Source organism: Microtus oregoni, unplaced genomic scaffold (assembly GCF_018167655.1).
Source record: "Microtus oregoni isolate MIOR12 unplaced genomic scaffold, Mior012 000055F_ref0000237, whole genome shotgun sequence".
NCBI classification, from domain to species: domain Eukaryota; kingdom Metazoa; phylum Chordata; class Mammalia; order Rodentia; family Cricetidae; genus Microtus; species Microtus oregoni.
Window position 1 is genome coordinate 5,322,984 of NW_024543831.1, and position 13,845 is coordinate 5,336,828.

Below are 13,845 nucleotides of genomic sequence, written 5' to 3' on the forward strand. Positions count from 1 at the left end.
CCCTGTGGGGGACAGGGAGTAGGTTAGACCCTCACCAGGCAGTCAGGATGGATGCCAAGAACTCTATAGGCTTCACTGCTGAGGTGACAGCTTGCTTCTTGGTGACAAGTGCTGCCGGTTAGCATGTGACTTCGTTTTATCCACAAACTGAAGAAGTAAAAGAGTTCAGAGCAAGCAAAAGTTAACTTCATTACAAGCATTACAGACACCACCCCAACCCCAAGGGAGACGAAGGACTGCAGAGCTAGAAGACTCTCGGAGGCGGGGCTGAGTTTTTATGTATATTTAGTACACTCCCCCCCCCCCCCCCAGTTTGGTAGCCCTTCCTACTCTCATTCATACTGAACTTAAAGCATTCAAGGGTCTCTTTTGGTGTAGCTATTAGGTTCCTTGCTTCTGTCCACAAACATTGCTAGCATCTGTCACCAAATCAAGGTGGATCTCTAGCCTCCCCTTCCCCATTTTGAGTGTTGTAATGACTTGAGAAAGAAAATACCTTAAAAAGCAAAACCAAACTTAATACAGAAAAAGGGAAATGGTAAGTCATCTCTTTCTTGTCTTTCTTTCCCTCGGCTCTTATGTGCTCTGATCTTGCTCTGCTCCCTTGTCTGTGCTCTCCCGCTCTCTCTTCTCTCTCCGCCTCCCTCTTTCCCTCTCTCTCTTCCTTCTCTCTCCCTCTCTCTCCTCCCTCTCCCTCTCCCTTTTCTTCCCCCGCCCTTGCTCTTCTTTCCCCTTTGTTCAATAAGCTTTTGCCACATTGCACAAATACAAAGCTCTCATTGCTAACTACATTAATTTTGCAAGTTCAAACAGGACAAAGAAGAAGGGAGTACCACACATCTCCGCCAGGACAACTAAATCACTAAGTGGAAAAGGAAACAGCTATTACAGATGGGTGCAAGGGAGGAAGGTGAGTTTGACAGAGCTTCATTCCAAAGAACGGCTGCTTCCTCCACGTGCTTTATTTTCACTTTATTTTTTCTACAATATTTGAGTTGTTCTGCTACAAAGTGTCGTGCATCTATTTCCTTCACATTAAAACCTTCCTTCCTAGAAGGGAGTTCCTAGGACTCGGGACCAGAATCTTAAAATGTTCTAGAATCTCAGAAAAGCTGCAAGACTGCAAGGCTCCTCACAGAAGTTATAAAAAGCAATAAACAACTGGTGACCCAGTGGAACTTCCTGCAGGTTGGGCCAGAGAGCTCCTGGGACTCACTGTAAGCGAGTCATCACGCATGCTGCGGTGGGCTTCCCAGTGACGCAGCTGTCTTTGAGCCACCCATGTTCTTTCCTGTAAGTAACCCACTTAGGATACGGGTTCTCTTGGAGTTGGGAGGGGCTGTGTCTTTACTGCTCTCCATGCAGTATCTGGCATGAGCAGATGTTTATCACATCTACCGGGAAAAGTCCCACGATAAATATCAGTACTATTTCTCTGCAGTTGGTCATACGGCTTAGTTCGGGTTTTCTCGAGTAGTATCATCCTGATGGGGTATATGTGAGTACGCCGTGGGACCTTGGGATGTGAGAAAGCTCAGTGTGGTCTCGGATCGTTCTGAAAAACTTTCTAAAAGGAGGGAGTCGTCCTGCTGGACTAGAAGGTTGTCTTCTTGAGTCAGAAAAGCGGTGGCATCTTTTTAAAGGTTGTCTTTGGATGTTTTGCTTTGTGAGTGTGTTTAATACACACGAAGAACTGTGGGGAAGATGTACCGTGCTGTTACTTCCTCCGCTAGACCCTCTCGCCTTGGCCGAGAGCCTGATGCGGAGGGAGTGATCTGAATGCTAGATTAACTATATTTTAACTAGTAATTCATATTAATGTCCATGTTATTCAGATACAGAATTACATAGTCAGCTGAAATAAAATTTTATTAGGGATTTTTTTTATGGGATTAAGTGAGAGATCGTTTGTTATCTACACACGATGAACTACCTGGACCTAGGGTTCAAGTAGATACAGTTTAAAACAGAGCGGACAACAAGACAGAGACATGTGCTTCCGAAAATGACTGCATTAATTTATATTCTCACTAACAATAGGGTGGGTCGTATTGAAATTGTGACTTATGCTATGGCTTGGTTGAATTTCAGACAGCAGTGGTAATATGATTTGACTTTAGAAAATACATTAGTATAATCCATCACACCTGAAAAATGCATTTTAAAAGATTATATAACTACCCTGATGAATCAGAAAAGACCTTTCAAGGTAGCTCAACTTCTAGCAGCGTTAAAAACAGAAAACTGTTTCTTTTAGGGCACCTCCTTCATCAAATAGAACATACGGAAAGAGCAAATACTGCATATTAGACACCATGCATGTGTTCGTGCACATCTGGTGAAGGTGAGACAGATGTGGTATTCAATAAGTCACTCAGATTGTCTCTGCTCTCTGAAGGCTGCTCCTGGGAAATCCTACAAAAATAAACCACAGGTTTCTGTATATCAGCCACAAGGATTTATTTTAAAATTATATATATTGCGAGAGAGAGAGAGAGAGAGAGAGAGAGAGAGAGAGAGAGGAGAGAGCCAATCATTATCAACTGGCAATAGGGAGGTGTCACTAGCTCACATCACTAGCTGGAGAGCTGCTGGGAGAAGGAGATATTGAGATATTGTTTACTCTAGGGTGTGGTCTAAGAATCTCTGAGATGGTCCCACACCCATGAGTTTGTGTGTGGTATTGCACTCAGAGGGTCCCAAAAATAAAATTAAATTAAAAACAGGACATGAAGTTGGAAGAGGAATCAGGGTGGATCTGAAAGGAGTGTGGTGACGTAATGTGAGAGCGACTAAGATAAAAACATGTTATGTGCACAATGAAATTCTCAGCAAATTAAGAGATGCATGGATTTTTAATTAGTTGCGAATTATATATTATTATATTGTATGTAAATATAATGTATAATTATTTGTGTGTATATATATTGTGTGTATATATATCTATATATAGATATACAAATATATATTCAGAAAAGTGGCTCGCTGATTAAGAACACTTGTCCCAGGGTTCAATTCCCAGCATCCACATGGTGGCTCACCACCATCTGCAATTCCAGTTCTAAGCAAACTGATATCTCCTTAGGCACCATGCATGCAAGTGGTATACAAATACACATGCAGGAAAAATACTTATACACATAAAACTAAAAATTAAATATACATATACACTGAATGAACATATATACACAAATAAACATACATACATATGTGTATATAGTATATACCTACATATGTAGGATTTATGTTTCCAAAACTCTTAAACTAATTTATAACTTCCTCATAAAAACAAATGAAAAAAACTGAATAAATTTCTTTTCAATCAGACAGAAGCATCAGAAAACAACCAAGACAGTGGAGACCAGAGACATCTAGATTCTAGAAAAAAACAGACAAAAACATAGTAATTAGGGTTTTAAAAGGAAAATGAAGTAACACCTTTAAAGACACTTTAAATATGTCAAACACTTGACAATACAGAATTACACTCAGCAAAAATAACACTCAATATAAAAATAAAATAAATTGGTAAGACTATGTCACCAAAAGTTTTAAAATTAAATTTAAATTTTAAAATGTAGGTAGATGTTAAGTAGAAGAAAAATTATCCCTAAATGATAAAACAAAAATGTAAGAAAGAATGAAAAATGAGAAGCTGAATGAGTAAGCATTGTGGTGGTGGTGGTGGTGTGTGTGTGTGTGTGTGTGTGTGTGTGTGTGTGTGATCTAACAAATAAAACTCACCTGAAGATCAGAGTGCAGAGCTAAGGCACTTGTTAGCCATAGAGGCCAGGCAGTGGTGGCACACACCTTTAATCCCAGAACTCGGGAGACAGAGGCAGAGGGACATCTGTGAGTTCAAAGCCACCCTGGGCTACATGGGATTGAATCATTCTAAAAGAGAAACAGAGCTCACACCTTTGATCCCAGCACTTGGAATCACATGCCTTTAATCCCAGCACAAGGGAGGGAGAGACAGGAGTGATATGGCTGGGCAGAGAGAGGAATATAAGGCAGGAGGACACAGGAGCTCAGATGCAGTCTGAAGATTCAGTCTGAGATGCAGTCTGAGGTTTCATGGAGACAGCAGCAGTCTGAGGATTTTAGAGCCAGGATTGCCCATTCAGTTGGAGCATCGGCAAAGGAAAGAACTCTCTAGTGGTTAGCTGCTCTGCTTCTCTGATCTTCATCATTAACCCTTATATCTGACTCTAGGTTTTTATCATTAAGGCCAATTAGAATTCATGCTACAAAGCATTCTACAAAAATAACAATTTATAGTATATAAATAATAATAACTTTAAGATTCAAATACCTGGCAATGCTAACAACAACTAACGTGGGAGATAATTCAATGCAAATGGAGTATAATTTTATAGGCTCCTTCACTTTCTGGGAAGTCTTTAAGTGTGAATTTATTTTTGAAACTAAGGGCTAAAGAGATGGCTCAGGAGGTAAAGCCATTTGCTTCTGAGCCCGATGCCCTGAGTTCCGTTCCTGGAACCAACATTAAAAGGAAAGAACTGACTCTCCTGCAGATTGTCTTCTGGGAGGCTAAGAGGTGGCTCAGTGGTTAAGAGCACTGGCTGTTCTTCCAGGAGTCTGGGTTCAATCTCCAGCACCCACATGACAGCTCACAGCTGTCTGTAGCTCCAGTTCCAGGGGATCTGACCCCCTCACACAGACATTCATGCAGGCAAAACACCAAAGCACATAAAGTAACAGTAAATTATTTCTAAAAAAACAAAGATATCTTCTGTCCTCTACATTCACAGTGGCATGAGAGCTCCCATGTGTGCACACGCATCACATACAAAACATACACAGAGACGGGGAGGAGAGAGAGAGAGAGAGAGAGAGAGAGAGAGAGAGAGAGAGGCTAAAAAAGTGAAGTCTAAGGAGTGTGTTGTAATCTCTCAAACAAACTAGAAATTCCTTAAGCATTCTGGCCATCCAAATCATTTGGGAAAATAGAATAATTTTAAACCCTGAGTAACAGAGAAAAGTCAAGAAGGGAGAAAGGAATATAGACAGAGAGGACAAATAAATCCAAGTAGGAAAACAAAGGAATGCAGGTGGGTTGATAAAATGCGAGAAACTCAGAAAGCTCCCGGTAGGAAAAATGAGTTGTTTGTGTGGGACTAATGTGTCCCATAGAAAACTTTTGAAAACATAGATTAAAATTTTTAAATTGCTTTGAATACATTTAAAGATGGTAAAAAAAATAAATTAAAATTAAAAATTGGCAGACCCTGGAGGAAGCTGGGTCCCTGAAGAAGGAATTCATGCTGGTGGGAGCTACATGATTTGATTTTCCCCCCTACCAACTAACCAGTGTCCATCAGTCATGGTCCCTACAGAGAGAGAGAGAGAGAGAGAGAGAGAGAGAGAGAGAGAGAGAGATTATTTGTAGGATATATTCATAAAACGAAACCCTGTTCAGTAATGAAAAGGAACAGAGAACTGGCAAATGCCACAATGATGACAGATTCTCAAACGCAGTCCACTAAAGAGTATTTTACAAGCTGAGTATTTGGGCACACTCTTAAATTTATCGCTTAGATGGCAAAGGCAGATGAATCTCTGTAGGTTTGAGGTCAGCCTGGTCTACATAGCAAGTTCCATGCTAACCAATACTATATAGTGAGACTGTTTGTCTCAAAAAACAAACAAAAAGGGACTGGAGAGATGGTTCAACAGTTAAGAGCACTGACTGATCTCCCAGAGAACCCAGGTTTGTATCTCAGAACCCAGGAAGTAGCTATCTGTAACTCCAATTCCAGAGGATCCAACACATAGCTCTGGGCTCTATGACTACTGCATACACATGGTACCCAGACTACCAGGGACACACACACACCACACACACAAGTATATCATGCTAGTTTTGAGTTCAGTAGCTACACAGACGAAAACGCTTCTCAGCATTCTTAGTACTGTGTATTTGATGCATGTATGTTTATTATATGTCAATTACACCCTACTGAAATGTTATAGCTTTTTTTAACCAGGGCAGTGTGTAAACAGTAAGTTGGAAATACCGCTTTACCAGGCAGCAATAGTAACAGCAAGAAAAGGAGCACTAATAAAAAAAAAAGACACTAACCTCCAGATAAAGACAAACAGCCTTCACTACCAGGTGTAGCAAGAGGAAGTGGGTAGCCAAACAGCAGCAATTGCAACAAGAAAATACAGTTTCTCCTCTTGTAACTATCCACTTAGATTCTCCCCTTGAGCGCATGTGGACCCTCCCCTGAAATGAGCAGACAGTGAAGCTCTCTTTTCACTAAGCCTCTTAAGTGATGTCTAGCTATGTCTTCAATTATGACCTACAAAAAATCATAGAAGACTACTAGAACATTCCTTTAAGCCATTAGAACATCTTTATTAACTAGTTGGCTACTACACTGGGTGTTTGGGATCCCGCTGTAGCCCCAAGCCTTTCTCAGGGTGAGCTTTTAACACAAAAGCATATCCAGGGATGATATACTTCAGTCAATAAGAACAGCTATTTAAATACCCAAGTAGTATCAAAGTATAGTTAGAGACTTTCCCAGAAATATAGACTTCAATAAATTAAGTCTTTGTTTTAGTTTTGCCAGATGATGCTGTTTACTTGCTGAGTTTGGTGGCCAGAAAGGTACTTCTGTTGTGGGGTATTCACCAGAGAAGACTGTTCAGACACAAAAACATACACGAGATGGGGAGAGGAGAGAGAGAGAGACTAAAAAAGTGAAGTCTAAGGAGCATGTTGTAATCTCTCAAACAAACTAGAAATTACTTAAGCATTCTGGCAATCCAAATCATTTGGGAAAATAGAATAGTTTTAAACCCTGAGTAACAGAGAAAAGTCAAAAAGGGAGAAAGGAATATAGACAGAGAGGACAAATAAATCCAAGTAGGAAGACAAAGGGATGCAGGTGGGTTGGATATATTCAGACACGGGTTTCAACCAATATAAAGTGTTTACTAGCTAGCTGGCAACTACATTGGATGTTCAGGATCCCAGTGTAGCACTGAGCCTTTCTCAGGGTGAGCTTTTAAACACACACACACACGTGTGCATGCACAAATGTCCTGGGTTGACATTTCAGTTAACAAGAACAGTTAGCCAGAAGCAGAGCTACAGAAGCTAAAAAGCAGGGTTAGTACATTTTGGCACTTTCCTAAACTATATAGATTTTGATGGATTAGGTCTCTGTTTTCATTTTGGCTGGTAATACTTTCTACATGCTGAGTTTTATAGATTGAATGGCACTTCCATCATGGAGTCAGTTGGGCTAAGGTCTGGGGCCCTGTTACATTCCTTCCCCACTGGTCTTTGCAAATGAGTCAAACCATGGATTCATTCTCTTGTAGTTTAAGATGGAGGGCTCGCTGTTAATCGAATTAGAATGAGAATTAGAGCCCCCATCAGTGCTGACAGCAGAGCAGTTAGCCAGGGTGATCAAGAAAACAGATTGGTTCCAATTATCTGACTTACGTCTGTCTCTTTCTCTTCTTGAGTTTCTTTTGCTAACAGAGGCCTGTAGTGATATTTGTGTTTTAATAAATAAAGCTTGCCTGAAGATCAGAGAGTAAAACAGCCGCCCTGGTCAGCGTTACAGACCAGGCAGTGGTAACACACACCTTTAACCCCAGTAGCCACACTAGTTTGCCATAGAAACTGGGCAGTAGTGGTGCACGCCTTTAATCCCAGCACTAGAGAGAAATAAAAGATAGGAGGAGACAGCTCTCACCCACAGTCTCATACTGAGGCCCAATAAAACCTAATTTCAATGGATCCATAGTCCAGCATAAAGTCCATTTGACAGCAGTGTCTGTGGCTACCACCTAGGCATGGTAGATCCATGGTGCAATGCCAGCTACCTTCATCACCATGGGAGTAAAGAGAAGTGCCTTGGAGGGTCCTCTTCAGATTAGTTCCAGGGCCCTTTTAGCTACTCACTTGGCCCCGACAGTATCATTAGACTGGAACAAGGGTAGACTTGTGGTGGATTTGGAGGTCAGCTGGGTCTCTCCAGACACTTTATGAAGTACTGGGGGGCCTGTAGGGACTTGAGAGAGAAATGGTTAAAATGTTCTGACAACTGATCTTCTCTGAGCCTGGAAAGCAGTGGGAGAGCTCTTCCAAACATAATTTCACAGGGGGTAAATACCTCCTACATGAAGGAGCACAGCCAGCCAAAGCAAAGAAAGGAGGCCTACCCATCCTTTGTTGGACTCCAATGAGAGTTTGTTTGAGTTTTGCTGAGGTCTTGTTTATTCTTTTTACCTGAACAGAACTCTGAAGTCTATTTACACAATGAAGTTGTTAATCTATGTCTAATACTTTAGCTATTAACTGAGAGATTTGGGCTATGAGAGCCAAGTCATTGTCAGACCCCATTGCTAGGGGAAAGCCAAATCAGGGGACCAGTTCCTGAAGGAACCTTTAAGATACTATAGGAGCAGTTTCAGACTGGGTAGGGAATACTTCTTCCCACATGAAAAGGGTATCTATAAAAACCAGCAAGTTCATTTATCCTCCCCCAGAAGGCCATTTTTTCCAGTCAGTTTTCCTAGAGTTCACTGAGATACTGGTCTCTCATTCTGAAGCTTTCCTGGGTAAGAGCTGTCTGTTTTAGCTTTACTGGAGCACAAACCTAGCATCTGGCTGAGACATCCCACGCCAGGCTGTCCAGTCTAGGTATACCATACCTTGGTCTGAGGAACTCAGAAAGTTTTGTGGACCCCAGAGGAGTATCCTGGTGAAGGTCAGTTACCAGAGTCCTGCCAGTTGTTTCTGGAAAGAACAATCTTTCTCTTTGGTGTCCTCCATCAACTTGTGGGTTTGAGCTGTCCTTCCTTTCTTCCTTCCTTCATTTCTTCCTTCCTTCATTTCTTCCTTCCTTCATTTCTTCCTTCATTCATTCATTCATTTATTTATTTATTTATTTATTTTACCTTGACCATAGAGTCTCAGGAAGTACCGGGTCAAGGTGTGTCATGAAGATATCAATGGGCTCCATTGGCCATTTGTCAGGCAGTTAGGTCAGCAGCTAGCAGTGGAGGCTAGCAAATTCTAGGGGAAGCCAAATAGTCTCTAGGAGAGCTGGGAGTTTTTTTTTTTTTTATTGAAAGAAAAAAGAAAGAAATTCCCGCCTCCTCCCAGCCTCCCATTTCCCTCCCCCTCCTCCCACTCTTCTCCTCCTCCCCCCCATTCCTCTCCCCCTCCCTCTCCAGTCTGAAGAGCAGTCAGGGTTCCCTGCCCTGTGGAAAGTCCAAGGTCCTCCCCACCTCCATCCAGGTCTAGGAAGGTGAACATCCATACTGGCTAGGCTCCCACAAAGCCAGAATATGCAGTAGGATCAAAACCCAGTGCCATTGTCTTTGGCTTCTCAGCAGCCCTCATTGTCCACCATGTTCAAAGAGTCCGGTTTTAGCCCATGTTTTTTCAGTCACAGTCCAGCTGGCCTTGGTGAGCTCCCAACAGATCAACCCCACTGTTTCAGTGGGTGGGTGCACCCCTCGTGGTCCTGACTTCCTTGCTCATGTTCTCCCTCCTTCTGCTCCTCATTGGGACCTTGGGAGCTCAGTCCGATGCTCCAGTGTGGGTCTCTCTCTCTATCTCCATCCATCGCCAGATGAAGGTTCTATGGTGATATGCAAGATATTCGTCAGTATTGCTATAGGATAGGGTCATTTCAGGTTCCCTATCCTCAGCTGCCCAAGGAGCTAACTGGGGACATCGCCCTGGGCACCTGGGAGCCACTCTAGGTCCAAGTCTCTTGCCAACCCTAAGATGGCTCCCTTAATTAAGATATGTGATTCCCTGCTCCCCTATCCAACCTTCCTTTCTCCCAATCATCCCGTTTCCCCAAGTTCCCCCCATTCTCTCCTTCTTACTTTTCTCTCCCCATCTCCCCTTACCCCTGTCTCACCCCACCCCCAAGTTCCCAATTTTTTGCCCGGCAATCTTGTCTACTTCCCATACCCAGGAAAACAACTATATGTTTTTCTTTGGGTTCACCTTCTTATTTAGCTTATTTAGGATCACAGATAATAGACTCAATGACCATTATTTATGGCTAGAAACCAATTATGAGTGAGTACATCCCATGTTCCTCTTTTTGGGTCTGGGATACCTCACTCAGGATAGTTTTTTCTATTTCCATCCATTTGCATGCAAAATTCGAGAAGTCATTGTTTAGGACATCTAGGTTGTTTCCAGGTTCTGAGCCAAGAGTTTTTAATGTCCTTTCCTCAGTGGTGAGAAGCCTCTTCCTATGGATCACATCATGGACACAGCAGGCAGTAAAAGCACGTCTATGCTGGTGGACTTTCCTCTTCCCCGTCTGAGAGCCTGGGCCAGATCAATCAGTTCTACTCTCTGGACTGAGATACCTGGCTTGGGCTCAAATCGCTTCGGGTAAAGTATCTATTGCAGCTCCCAAGCACCAGTTTCATTTTTCACCTCATGACTGTCATGGATGAGCACCTGGGTCATCAGGCAAAAGCGCGGCTGAATTGACAGTGGTTGGTGGGTTTCTCAAACCAAGCTCGAGGGTAGTCAGTAGACAGCCAGCATTCGGATGCTCCTCGGAAAAGGACCTCAGCCACATCGTGGGGTGCTGTGAGTATAAGATCTTGACCTAGAGTTCAATTTCTCTCATTAAACTAGCTGTTGCCTCCATAGATCTTAGACAGGGAAGCCATCCTGTGGCGACAGGGTCCAGTAGTTTGGACAGGTATGTCATAGGGCATTTCCATGGCCTCAAAGTTTGGGTTAAAACCTCTTTTGTCTTTTGTTTAGTCTCAGTCCAGATTAGGGGCTTAGTTGTCCCCCCTCCTCCTCCTGTGCTGGTGTATGGAGAGGCCTTTGCTAGTTCCACAAACCCTGGCTTTCTGAGGCAATGCTATCCAGCTGCACTTATAGGAACTCTGACCCTGTCTCTTCTCCTTTGGGGTTGGGATCTGAAGGATGGCAGCAATCCTACTCTGGGACAACCTCTTTGCCTGCTGCAGCTGGTAGCCAAGATAGGCAGCCTCTGATGTACAAAGTTGGGCTTTCTTAGTTGGCATTCGGTAGTCCAAGGTCTCCAGCTCTGGCAGCATTCCCTCAGTGGCCTTTTTATTAATCTCTTTTCCCAGAAAATCTCCGACAGAAGGGCCAGAAATCTGCATTTAGTGCATTTAAATCCTGAGGCAACCTGATCCAGGAATATTGCTCACTGTAACCTCCTTCTGGGTCTGTCCATTTAAAAGCAAAGATGGGTTGACTCTGTCAATGGGAGACTGGAAAAAGCATTTTTCAGGTCCAAGACAGTGTACACCTGTTTCTCTGGAAGAATCAGACTCATAAGAATCAGAGGTCCCTTCACAGGCAGAAGAGGTAAATTCCAGGGTGACTGGGATTCTCCAAGTCAGGGAATATGGACTGCAATTTCCCTTCTTGTTTCCAGGGTCATTGGGTATTGTTTAACCTGGATGGGGGTAATTGAACTGGTTAGTTGAACAAACATAGGTGTTTGGTGTTGGGCCAGTCCTGGAAGGTTGGCTTCTACCCATCCCCCTGCTAATCTTCGCTGTCAATCTGAGAGATAGTCCAAGTCTATGTTTTGATTGAAGGCAGAGCTTTCAGCTAGGAGATATTCTTCTGACAGAGTGCAAGACCCCAGACTTCATCTGTAAGTCTAACTTTGTCTCATCATCAGAGAAGGCGATGGTGGCTTTCCATTTATGCAAAAGGTCTTGTCCCAACACCCTTTGAGCTACTTCCAACAACTGGAATTTAAATTTTTTAATTTTTAAAACTTTTTCTAATATCTGAGGCTGATTGGGAGACAAAAGAAATATTTTTAGTAGCTGTCTTTAATCTTTCTTTAAAAGTAAATAGTTTAAAGTCTCCTCGGTCAGAAGGGAAAATCTATTCTGTCCAGGCTGTGTTGCCTGGAAGCAATCCCCCTTTTTTACCATCTGCTTTTGCCCAAAATCTTCTCCGAAGTAGATTTGTACTGCCAGAAGCAGGCATATCTCATTGTTATTTTTTTAAAAAAAGAATCTATGTTATTAAAACATCTTAAATGCCATATTCTGTATATCTCTAAAGAATTTGAAGATGACCTGTCTATCTAAACGATATATGGTTTTATGTTGAAAACATACTTAATATAATTATAAATTCGATTGTAATGTTGGACTCTAGCGTCCAAACACCGAGGAGGAGTCACCCCCAAAGACCACCTCATACACCACAGCCGATGCAAAAGCATGAGGATTTTATTAATTCTGTCATGACAGGGTCCCTCAGCATTCGGGAAGCCGAGAGACCTCAAATAGCTGGTACAGTCTACTTTTAAAGGGGCCACAGAAGCAAGGGAGGTTGTTCTTTGACTATTCTGATTGGCTTATTTGAAAGGGCTATTGCCAATAATTGATTGGAGAGCTGTTGTCAGATCAGATGAGGTAAGAGGTCATTTTGACCCCGTTTCCCAGGGGACTGAATCAAAACATACGTATATGGGTAGTTGTTCAGGAACTGAGTACATGCATGTGTGGCTGTTAGGTCCTTGGTCAGGGGAGGAGAGGAAGCACTATGGCACAGAGGCTGAGAGGATTCAGAATTGTCAAAAATGGCTTCAGGATTGTCTTAAAGTCTTACATTCCCTCCTCTTATTTGGTCAAATATCTCAATCTTGAGATATTAGTAAATTTGGAGGACCAATTGGATCTGTACACAGAAATTAACAAACCAGTGTTGTAGACCCATCATAGATCAATAAACTGCCAGATGAGTCTATTCCCTCATATTAGGGAGATCCTGCTGACAAGCATAGCCAACAAGATTGTGTCAAGCTGGGGTCAGTACTATTTGGCAAAGAAAAGGCTCCCATTATCAGATTAAACAGTCGCTGGCCTGTATTAGAGCTTGCCAGCAGTGAAGCAGGGGTTGCAGAAGGGTTTTTAGCACGAGGAGTGGGGCCTAAGGCCCTAACAAGGGGGGCTACCTCAGCAGGGGCTAGCTGGCCCTGGTCAGGTAATACCAAGTTGGGCCCTAGTACTATGGTCATTGGAGGTGTTACAACAACTCACAGAGTGGACAGAATTCCTATGTCTTTTCTTCCTGGATCATACAACCATAAACCCCAAGTATTGCCTGTTAACCGGTTAGCTCTCTCTCTTTTTTATTTTTTTTTTTTTTAGTGAAAGTGATTGTGATTTTAGATTTTTTTTTCTGGTGTGGTACGGGTGAAAGAGACTAAGTCCTTTTTGTTAACTCTCAACCAGGAGACATTGACATTGGTTTTATATCCCCAGGCAGCACAATAAAATATTTTAGCCCCCCCCCATACTGCTTTCCCCCCGGACAAATATATTATTCAGAATATTTGTATACAGGATAAAAGTTTCCGGGGGTTTGTTCAGAATCCTCCCAAGAGTCATTTGCTAAAACACACAGGCATCCAGGGGATGAACTGCAGTGGCTAGCCTTAAGGCTGGCCCAGTCTCAAAGTTAGTCAGGGTCCAGGTTAAGTCCTGAGGTATAAACATCAGGGCAAAGATCAGCAAGCCTGGCAGAATCAGGCCTCCTTGAGAGGATTTTGGGTATGCTGAAGCTTTCATTTGGATGGTCCTGGGTCATCCTGTGGAGGTGCAGGCTTGACGTGAGACTCATGGATCCAGGCTGTAATACCGTCCACTTTGAGGGCAGTAGGTGTAGGGTCTCTTCCAGAGAGGTTTAAGGTTCTGGGACCGGTGTCTCCGAACGTACACAGAATCTCCAACCTGGAACAGGTGTGAGATTTCCGGGTGCCCGGGCTGGTATTGGGAGGTGCCAGCAAAGAAGCAGGGAGAGTAGCTTAG

The 13,845-nt window shown here is 42.9% G+C and overlaps 1 protein-coding gene across 1 annotated transcript in view; it reads left to right on the plus strand.

The window, feature by feature from the left end:
- Window positions 1-1,205: 1,205 nt before the first annotated feature.
- Window positions 1,206-13,845, plus strand: part of LOC121438384 (NXPE family member 1-like) — a 43,445-nt gene continuing 30,805 nt past the window's right edge. The window contains exon 1 of the mRNA XM_041638704.1: window positions 1,206-1,293. The gene's annotated coding sequence lies outside the window, so the exon portion shown is untranslated. The remainder of the gene's footprint in view (window positions 1,294-13,845) is intronic.